Source organism: Giraffa tippelskirchi, chromosome 12 (assembly GCF_054371585.1).
Source record: "Giraffa tippelskirchi isolate mGirTip1 chromosome 12, T2T-mGirTip1v1.2.pri, whole genome shotgun sequence".
NCBI classification, from domain to species: domain Eukaryota; kingdom Metazoa; phylum Chordata; class Mammalia; order Artiodactyla; family Giraffidae; genus Giraffa; species Giraffa tippelskirchi.
In genome coordinates this window covers 142,058,994-142,068,278 of record NC_137286.1, presented here as the reverse complement: position 1 = coordinate 142,068,278, position 9,285 = coordinate 142,058,994, and the positions used below count along the sequence as shown (strand labels likewise).

The following is a 9,285-nucleotide window of genomic DNA, read 5'->3' as shown; positions in this document are numbered from 1 at the left end:
ACACTCATGGGGGCAAAAAAAAAAAGCAGATATCCTGGGGCAGGTCAACCTGGGAACAAGGAATACACCGAGGAGGGTACAGACTCGTTCAGCCCGGAGCTTGCTACCTCCGGGTGTCATTACTAATTCAGAGTGAGTACATGACATGCCATTCTCAACAGATCCTTGTGGCTTCTTAGCGAAATTCCTCCCTGCCATCAAAATGAGGGAGACCAGTCCCATCACCCACCGTCAGGAGCCAGCTGCCTGTGGGACTTCTCCTCCTGGATTACGCCCTCTCTCTTTCTGAGTCTTCAACCTTTGCTCTATCTTAATCTCTTTTCCATCAGCCTTTAAACACATCCCAGTCCCTTCTATCTTAAAAAAGCTTTCTATGACTTGCCCCCTAATCTCTGCATTCGGAGAGCAGTGCCCCTTATCTGTAGCTAGACAGTGACCACAGCCTGCAGGAAAGGCTTTGCCCTGTCTCCTGCTTTAAAAAAAAACAAACAAAACTGCTATGACCTGAGTCACTAATTGCAGTCAGTGAGATGTGCACGCATGCTCAGTGGTGTCTGATCCTTCGTGACCCTGGGGACTGTAGTCCACCGGGCTCCTCTGTTCGTGGAATTCTCCAGGCAAGAATGCTGGAGGGGATTGCTATTTCTTTCTCCAAGGGATCTTCCTGGCCCAGGGATCTTAACCTGTGTCTCCTGCCTTGGCAGGTGGATTCTTTACCACTGAGCCACCAGGGAAGCCCCACTCATAACCTCATCTAAACCTATTTATTTCCCAAAGGCTCCCCCTCCACGTGCCATCAGATTGGGGGTTAGGACTTCAACCTGAAATTTGGAAGGATACAAACATTTAACCTATAACATTCTGCTCCTGGCCCCCGAAATTCACATTCTCCTCTCATATGAAATATATTAATTCCTTCCCAATAGCTCCAAAGTCTTATTCCCTTCCAGCACCAATTCTAAAGTCTAAAGCACCAAGACTAAATATGATCTCAGTCAGAAATGGGTGAGTCTTGAAGAACGATTCATTCAGAGGAAAATTCATCTCTAACTGTGAACCTGTGAAACCAGGTAATTCATGTACTTCCTGGTGGGACAGTGATTGGACGGATATTCCCATTCCAAACAGGAGAAATAGGGAAAAGGGAAAAGGTGATGTGTCCCCAGCAAATACCATTTGCTAAATACCATTAGCTCTTAAGGCTCAAGAAGAATCCTCTCTGGTTCAATGTCCTGTTTTTCAGACCCCTGAGGGGGAGGTCCTGCCTCTGTTGCTCTGCAGGGCAAGGGTCATGTCCGCAGGGCTCCGGGTGACCTCCATCTTGCCTGTTGAAACCGAGATGATGGCCTCACTCTTTGAAGCAGAAGAGACAGCCCTGGTGACCTCTGAACTGCCTTCTGGGTCATTCGTGCCTTGTCTTGAAGAACAGGGTACACCCGCGCCTCAGCCGATCTATACAGGATGGAAGAAGTGTGACGCCTTCCCCTCCAACCTCAAACGCTGTGGGTATTTTTATTTTTATTTTTGCCATTCTTCCCACTTGTGGCCTCTAACAGATGTCTGGCAGGTTTTTGAGGACATTGTTCCCAATTGGAGGCATTGTTTTTCTCTCTCACACACCACAAGGTTCCAAGACACTTGGTGGGGTAGGCGTCCTCCTGAATTCTCATCACCCCTTCTGGACTATCGATCTTTCTAGGTCTTTTCCTCCCTCTTCCCTCTCCTTCTCTCCCCTCTCTTTCCTTCCTTCGTTTTAAACTGCATGCTCACACCATCGGATCCTATCGTGGTACCAGAGATTCAGCAAGGAAACAGATGGCACCTCAGAGTAGGAAAATTCAAATAGGATTTTAAAAAAGGGAGAATCTACAAAGATACAAATAGGCTGTACAGAAACCACATGTAATAGCGCAGGAATGGGGCAGAAACCGGGAGCTAGTAACCTTGGTCGCCTCAAGGGAGGCAGGAGGGAGTTGTTATCAAAACCCAGGACGAGAGACTCACACAGGGTTGGCTGCCTTGAGCTATTAGCGACCTTCAGCTGAGGGGCACAGTCAGCCTGCTGCCCCCTAGGGGAGAAGTAGTCAGGCCTCCCTGCCTCCAGTCTCCTGAGAGGGCTCTCCAATGGCGGAACCAGAAACCAGAGGGCAAGGGGACCCCGTGAGGTTTTCCACACAGGAGTCTCAGGGTTACAAAGATGCCAGCCAGCGTAGTCACTCTTTTCTCTCCCTCACTGCTTCATCCACTTCATCCACGGCCTCTGTGCTTCATTCCCCAAATCCTTCTCGCTACAGTGTTCCCCTTCTCCCTGACTCACACCGTCCTTCCCAGGGATTTCGCCATCCTGGGGCATGTCCCATCTGGGATGCCAGCCTCGCGGTTCCTTGGCCCCTATATCCACAATCAGCCTTTCCTCCCCCACCCCTCAGCCTTCCACTCTCACAATCCAACCTGAAACTCGTCATGTGGATAAACTATTCCGCCTTTGAAGTCTTCAATTTACCCCAGTTCTTCGACCACCTCCTTTCCTCACTCATGGGCTTAAACAATTTCACAGCAAAAACTCTCATTAGTGAATTCTCTCCAGTTGACCTACTCCAGCACTTTCTCACCATCTCACACCCTTGGCCCCCCCACCCCCACCCAAACATACACATCTGTCTTCACTTTCTTCCTTAGGCAATGCAGAACCTTGACTTATCATTATTTCATCATTGTTAGTCTCCTGCCATCTCTTTCACCTTCTTCTCTTTTCTTCTGTCATTTTTGCCTGATCAAACCCCAGTCTGTGATGACTCAACCACCCCATCATGACTTCTGTGCTTACACACAGACAGATGAATGTTTCAGGAGAGAAATGCAGACAGGCAGCCTAGCTTTCCTTTAAATAAATCATCTCAAACTCCAAGGGGGCACCCAGCTCTGCTGACAACTCGACTGGATCTGTTTTGTAAGTTTCTTACTCTCTTTTTTGTCCCATCTCTGTTCTCCACAAACTACTCCATCCCTCTACTTTCATCCCTATGCCTAACTTTGAGTCTTCTTTCACTTAAACATTGAAGTCATCAGCTAAGAATTTCATCTGTTCACTTCCAAGTCTAGAAACCTACCAGCATCAAAACCCATGTATTTCTTCCCTCCAGAGGGAGGGAGAGCATTTTCTAAACATTCAACGTGTCCCAAACTTCATTTAGCTTCTGGATCATCTCTCTTTCTCTCTTTTTTTAAATAAAATTAAATTTTATTGCAGTATAGTTGCTTTACAATGTTGCATTAGTTTCTGCTGTAGAGCAAAGTGAATCAGCCATATACACATATCCCCTCTTTTTTTTTAGATTTCCTCCCCATTTAGGTCCCCTCAGAGCACCTAGTAGGATTCCCTGAGCATTGTCGTTAGTTGTCTGCTGTATGTGCATGGTAAGTCGCTTCAAACATGTCCAACTCTTTGCGACCCTCTGGACCCCAGCCTGCCAGGCTCCTTTGTCTGTGGGATTCTCCAGGCAAGAATACTGGAGTGGATGTCCATGCCCTCCTCCAGGGGATCTTCCAGACTGAGGGGCTGAACCTGCGTTGGCAGGCAGGTTCTTTACCACCAGTGCCACCGGGGAAGCGTAGTGTACGTGTGTTAATCTCAGTCTCCCACATACCCCACCACCCTCCTTTCTCCCCTTGGCGTCCATATGGTTGTTCCCTCTGTCTGTGTCTCTACTTCTGTTTTGCAAATAAGACCATCTAGACCATTTTTCTAGATTGCACATATGTGCGTTAATATAAGGTTAACTCTTTTAGCCTTCTCACACTCTGTGATGAATTCTCCACCCTCAGACTGTGACCTCTGTCTTTTTCAACTGGACCTTTCCCCCAGGAATACGACCACTCTGCAGCGCCTCCCATGAGAGGGGACTCGAGTTGCTCTTCTGACTTCCCTTCCTTCCACTGTCAGTTGGTTTCTCTACTTGCTTCTTTTGTCCTGTCTTGTTACACTCCGCCCGGTGATGGTGATTTCCTTCTCCCTATTTGGCAGCTTTTCCTCCAGCTCCTCCTGGAACCTCTTCCAGGAAGCGAGTGCCTTAAAGGGCAGCAGAGTCATTGCTTGTGGAGGGAGACAGCTGGGACTGGGACTGGACATACTGGGGGCTACTCTGGGGCTAGTTTGCTTCTTTTCCTTGATCTGTGAAGTGGACGCAATACTGTACACCTCGTAATAATTCACAAAGCCGTATCAATCTAATAAGTAGCATTAAAAACATACACAAAATTGCTCATAATTTTCTCTCTCTCTCCTTTTAATATCTGCATGATCCATAGTGGTAGCCCCCTCTCTTCATGCCTAACTCTGTGTGTGTGTGTGTGTGTGAGTGTATGTGCTTTCCTCATTTATTTTTTGGGAAGGCAGTGTGTGTGTGTGTGTGTATGTGCTTTCCTCATTTATTTTTTGGGAAGGCAGCCATTATTAGTTTTGTAAGTTTTTCAAGGCTTAGTTGACCTTCTTTATTTTAATATTCATTTTGCTGATTTCATTTCTTTTTTTTTCTTCCCAATTTTGGGCAATTTACTCTTCTTTCACTAAATTTTTGTGGTTGACTCTTTGCTCATTAAAATTTCAGCCTTCCTTCTTTTCCAAGATAAATGTTATATCTAGTCTTCAATTACTATTAGCTGAAGTAAATTTTATTCCCTATATCTCTAGTTTCTCATGGAGGCACTCACTGTGTTTTCCAGGAACTGAAAACATTTGCTTTCTTGATGATCTGATAGTCTTCTTATTTACTGTGAAAAAACATTTCTAATTCATAATGTTTTCCTTTTTCCAAAACTCCCCGAAAACCCAAAATTGAAATGTAGGCACATTGATCAGATTGATCCTTGGTTGATTTTAAACTTATTTTATAGTTCTATATTCTTGCAAGTATCATGTAATAGGTTGATTTTGTTCCATACAACGGAGAAAGAGACAGACACAAATAACTCTCAAAAAACACAGGGCACACACAGAAATGAAGAGTCTATTTTATCACAGGGAGCAGGCTTCCAGATCACACAAATTAGTGAAGCATGTAAAATGCAGCTCAGAAAATTTCACTGGTCCTTGATCATGTTCCACACATTACTCAGTATCTTGTTTATTTGAATAACTCCCCAACTGCACCTGTTTCCTCATCATTTTTTTAAGAGAAGATAAGAAAGTTTCTGATGATGCTTTCTTCATCTTTATATTACCTAAAGAAATGACTCAGTAGTTAAAACAATTATCGCCCAACACTTCTACAATTCATTGTCTTATTTTCTCCCTAAAGTTAGTTCAGTACCAGCTTCTGTGTCCTCAGTTCCTTCCTTGGTTCCAATTACTTTGTAAATGCCTAATTGCCTCTATTGTTGTTCACAACCCTGTGGACTGTAGCCCCGCCAGGCTCCTCTGTCCATGGGATTTCCCAGGCAAGAATACTGGAGTGGGCTGCTATTTCCTTCTCCACTAATTGCCTTTATCACATCCTTAATGTAATATAGAGTGATGTCTCCTTCCTGAATCAAACACTAACTGCGACAATCTTTGTCTCCCGAGAGTTCAAACATAATCTTTACTTTTATGTATATTTAAAAGCCATAATGGAAATCGTTTCTCTTGTCTGCCATGATCAACACCATCCTATTTTATCCATGGGATTTGAGTTCAGTGCTACCATGTTATTATACTCGTGACCCCCATGATCACTTTCAATATGCCCAGAGGTGATCAACTGACTCAAGCTGCATCAATCAGGACATATCCCTGGAATTTCTAAACTTGGATCTGGAGGACAAGTTTCAAACCTTCACAGCTCCAGAAGACTTGGGACTTCAGGAATCATTTTTTTCCTGAACTGGTAGATGAAGCCCCTCTGACAGAATGAATCTGACCTGCTGAGAGAACAGAGACGATAGATGGAAAACTTATTTTCCTTTCAGCCTTGAGAATCAGTGAAATTTTTGCTCTTCTCATACTTAATGGTATCAATAGATAAGGTTGTGTTTCTGTCACTTGCCACCAAAAAAGTCTTTAAAAAATATGTCAGACCATGTGAAACTGCTCAGTTGTGATGGCTAGTCTGTAATCAATATTGATTGATGCTATTGTGTTGCATCAATATTGATGCTAGGGTGTTAGGGCAAGTTTATAAAGTCACTGCTGCTGTTGCTGCTAAGTCGCTTCAGTTGTATCCGACTCTGTGCGACCCCATAGATGGCAGCCCACCAGGCTCCTCCGTCCCTGGGATTCTCCAGGCAAGAATACTGGAGTGGGTTGCCATTTCCTCCTCCAGTGCATGCAAGTGAAATGTGAAAGTGAAGTTGCTCAGTCGTGTCCGACTCTTCACGACCCCATGGGCTGCAGCCTACCAGGCTCCTCTGTCCATGGGGTTTCCCAAACAAGAGTACTGGAGTGGGGTGCCATTACCTTCTCCGATAAAGTCACAGAGATTACCAAAAAATGGCCAATAGAGAAGTAAGAGCTGTTATTTTCCATAGTAATTAGAAAAAAATAGATTCACACTCCTTACTGCTTCCTCCATGTAATCTTTGTTTATAAACACTTACGATTAAAGCTGGTAATATTTAGGTAGTTAATACATAAAAAAAGTGAAAGCGTTGTTCAGTCGTGTCCAGCTCTTTGTGACCCCATGGACTGTAGGCCACCAGGTTCCTCTGTCTATGGGATTCTTCAGGGAAGAATACTGGAGTGGGTTGTCATTCCCTCCTCCAGGGGATCTTCCCAGCCCAGGAAATGAACCCGGGTCTTCTGCACTGCAGGCAGATTCTTTACCATCTGAAGTAAATTCACATTGTAAGTTACTCTGTCTACTCCAATCACATGGCAATGATGAATATGTTATAAACACCAGAAACCAAAGTTACATATCTGGGGTCAAAAATCAAGATTTCTATTTTCAGGAACCAGAAATAGAATAAAAACTGAGGGTTTGGTTCTTGAGGGATAATGGGATCTGGAGGCCAGGAGCTGGAATGGGACTCCCTGTCTTGTAATGGACTCAAACATCACTGTTCTCGCTACCCCCAGGGACATGGGAAGTTACGAGCTTAGGAAAATAGATGATAAAGGTCAGGTGGCATGGTCAAGTACTCCCTTAGGAACTGGGTGCAGTGTCCTGAGTACCACTGGAGTTTGTGAATACCAGCAATGCCATCAATTCTGGTGTGAACTGTGATCCTGGGAAGTGCAGGATGGAGGCCACCATTAAAGCAGAGTGAAGCGGAACAGCAAGGAGAAGAGCAAAAATATAAACAGAAATCTTCTTGCTCACCACCTAAAAGCCAAAATATGAACCGTTGGAATGCAAATTCGATCCATACTACATCTACTTTCTAGAACCATCTGTCAGAGACTTTAATACATGCTTAAGATACTCGAGCAGAGAAATAAAAACACAACCCATGTCAGCCATGAGCCAGAAATCATGAACCCAAGACACAAAGGAACAGGAATCGATATTTCTGTGTTAGAATTTCCAGGAAGAGAGAATGCAGAGAATGGCAAGGAATAAATATGTGAAGAGGTGATGACCGAGAATTTTGGACTTGAAGAGTCTCCACCATAGAGAATGCAGGCTCAGGAAAGATAAATCCACTCATAAGCACACCATGGAAAAACTGCAGATCACCAAAGAGAAAGAGAAAAATCTCAAGAATTACCCAAGAATAAAAATTTACCATGTGTCAGGCCCTATGGAAGGCTCAACACACCATATTCTGAAAATACAACACTTCAAAATGAGAATAATTATAAAAAGAAAAGAATACAAGAATAAAAGAAGAGCAATTTAAAAGATAGAAATTACTGTAGATGTATAATTAAAAGACAGCACTTCTAAGTTACTGTGAAGAATAGCTTAAAATGAAAATACACATTGTGATTTCACAAATCAGCCCAATTTTAACTACACAAGTATAATATTGGGGAGTGAGACGGGTTAAGCAAGTCTTCTGCTCACGGCTTGCTGGTTAACTTGCTCATTTTCTATAATTCCAGTGTGGATGGGGATGGTGGACAGGAGATAAGAGGAGGAGTTGGCCTTGGAAAAGTGATAGAATGGCAAAATCTCATAGGATTTTACTCAGCCTGGTTTTACAGAAGTGATCCAAACCTGGACCACGTGTTCAGGTCCCTAAAACTAGTGTTTTTAAAGAAACACCCGCAAAAGCTCCCTTTGCAGGTAGCACCATGTTTCTCCATCCTTCTTTTTTAAACATGACAAAAATGAATGGTCAGTTTAGGAAAAGTTAAGTTCACAGACTTGTGTTTATGTGTGTGTTCATGCAAGTTTCATATTAGACAGAGAGAAGGATAGGAGAGGGCAGAGAGAGAGGGAGAGAGAAAATTAATGCCGATGGTCTGAATTTTCAAGATTACAATGGCTGGTCTCACAGATACAAAGCTGAAATTCTCTAGAGACTTAGATTTTTGAACACTCCTAGAACCTGGCCAAATTTCTCATGAATTGGCTGGCTAAATGCCAGAGTTAAAAATCAGTAGGCATGCATGATACAGATTTGCAAATATTTTTTAAATAAATAGAACTAGTAATCCTCAAATACATTAGATTCAGGCTAGCAGTCCACTCTGCTTTTGGTTGAATACCATTCTGACTTTTGTATGTTTGAGATATATATTCATCAGCTGCAGAACTTGACATTTAATATGTTGGAGAGACGTGGTAGGGCTTGCCAGGTGGCTCGGTGGTAAAGAATCTGCCTGCCAATGCAGGACACACAGGGGATGTGAATTCCATCCCTGGGTTGGGAAGATCCCCTGGAGAAGGAAATGCAACCCACTCCAGTATTCTTGCCTGAAAAAATCCCATGGACAGAGGAGCCTGGTGGGCTATAGTTCGTGGGGTCTCAAAACAGTTGGACATGAGCCAGTGAGCGCAGCAGGAGCAGAGAAGTGGTGAGAACAGACCCTGGTACAGAGATATTTGTTCAGCGCTCAGGTTTCAAGGAATGACAAATAATTTATTTAGAATATCACCAGGCACACTATCTTCTGGACACATCAATTAGAAAAAGGTAGAAAATAATGCACAGTTTATCTGAATTTCATACTTCGGATTGAATTCAAAACTTACCATTCCTTCCGAATCTAAGTCTATCTTCTTTGATCAGTTTTATGTGTCCATACCTTCCCTTCTCTAGAGGTGGAGCCTCTTGGTGTCATGGGTACTTAACAAGGGTCTCCTTGGTCTGGTGGATACGTTGGCAGGAAGGCCAGGCTTTCAGAGCTCCGTGCAAGTC

The 9,285-nt window shown here is 43.7% G+C and overlaps 1 long non-coding RNA gene across 1 annotated transcript; it reads right to left on the bottom strand.

Moving 5' to 3' along the window:
- Positions 1 to 4,279: 4,279 nt before the first annotated feature.
- On the bottom strand, positions 4,280 to 9,285 carry LOC145530110 (uncharacterized). The gene is made up of 3 exons (XR_014071463.1): positions 9,120 to 9,285; positions 5,812 to 5,901; positions 4,280 to 5,220 (listed from the first exon to the last, which is right to left on the bottom strand). It is a non-coding gene; the product is annotated as an uncharacterized LOC145530110 (long non-coding RNA).